A 1273-nucleotide genomic window follows, 5' to 3' on the forward strand; every position below is an offset into this window, starting at 1 on the left:
CTTTTATTTACGCTCAGTCGTCTCTGCTGGCTGCCAGTGGAAAGCGAGCCCGCATAATCACTGCTAATAAATTAAGCCCAATAGAACTGTCACATCTCATTTGGACTCATTTGCACATGATTGTGTTTGTTTATGTTCGGTCTGGTTGAAAAAAAAAGAAGCAGCTTTGACTGGCAAATCGCTGGAATTAATGAATTTCACTGCTGTCCCTCTCCACCCTCCCTTCCTCCCCACGCTGCATGAGAAATCAAACGCTTTCTCTCCGTTTCCTCTGGCAGAAATCCAACATGGTGGCGTGATCCTGAGTCGAACACAGCTGTCAGACGTCAACAGACATCTTTCTTTGATATGCTGTGTATTTGTGTGTGTGTGTGTGTGTGTGTGTGTTCGGAGGCTCTCTCCTGGATTATTAGTGTGGTGCATGTAATAAAAAGCAATCAGCTGCCAGGGGGAAAATGATTAGGCTGTATATGATGACAGGCACTGAGCAGAACAGTGAATGATCTGCAGCTCCCAAACAACTCTCCTTTCATTCCCACTGCTTCACACACATCCCTGTCACACACGGCTGTTCTCGTGTAGAAACACAGTTACAGATATTTCAGATGTTTTATGTTAGAAGGTTGCAAAACAAACCGTTCATAAATTGGTGGACACAGTTGATGAAACATAAGACTAGGAGTCTACAGCCATGTAGACTAGCCAGTGTGAGGCTGTTACGTTAACATGTTCACAATTGACACAAAATGCAGTTGCAATGTTTACAAGGGCTGCAACGATAAGTGGATGCAATCAACAACGTTGACTATAAAATTTCGTTGACACCTGATTCTCAGCAGAGCAGGAAATGTCGACACGCTGTTACAGAGATGCTTTTTAAGAGAGAGTTAGCAGTCTTCTTATTAACCAACGAAGGTTAAAATCAAAGGCAACTGGACTTGGTTGAAGATACTCATCGAAAGGACTTCTTCAGTTCTGACTGACTGGCAGGGAAACTCAGCTATTTAACCTCAGTGGGGTCGTTGGCCCGGGTCATCGATACCGCTGGTTCGTTAGTGTTCCTTGTTGTTGTGACGACAGTCGTTACAGTCGTTAAGACTACCTGTGGCCAAGACTGAACGACCATCGTTGGTATCTTCACCTGAGGCCAATAGGTTACGTTTGTTGAGTTTCCTGGGAAGTGATGAAAGGACAGCATTGTAAGTGGGGGATAAGTGGTGGCGTAGACCCCCTCCTCTGTTCAATGACGGCTTCTCAACCCTGGTGTAGATGG

This window comes from Micropterus dolomieu, linkage group LG23 (genome assembly GCF_021292245.1).
Source record: "Micropterus dolomieu isolate WLL.071019.BEF.003 ecotype Adirondacks linkage group LG23, ASM2129224v1, whole genome shotgun sequence".
Classification (NCBI taxonomy): Eukaryota; Metazoa; Chordata; class Actinopteri; order Centrarchiformes; family Centrarchidae; genus Micropterus; species Micropterus dolomieu.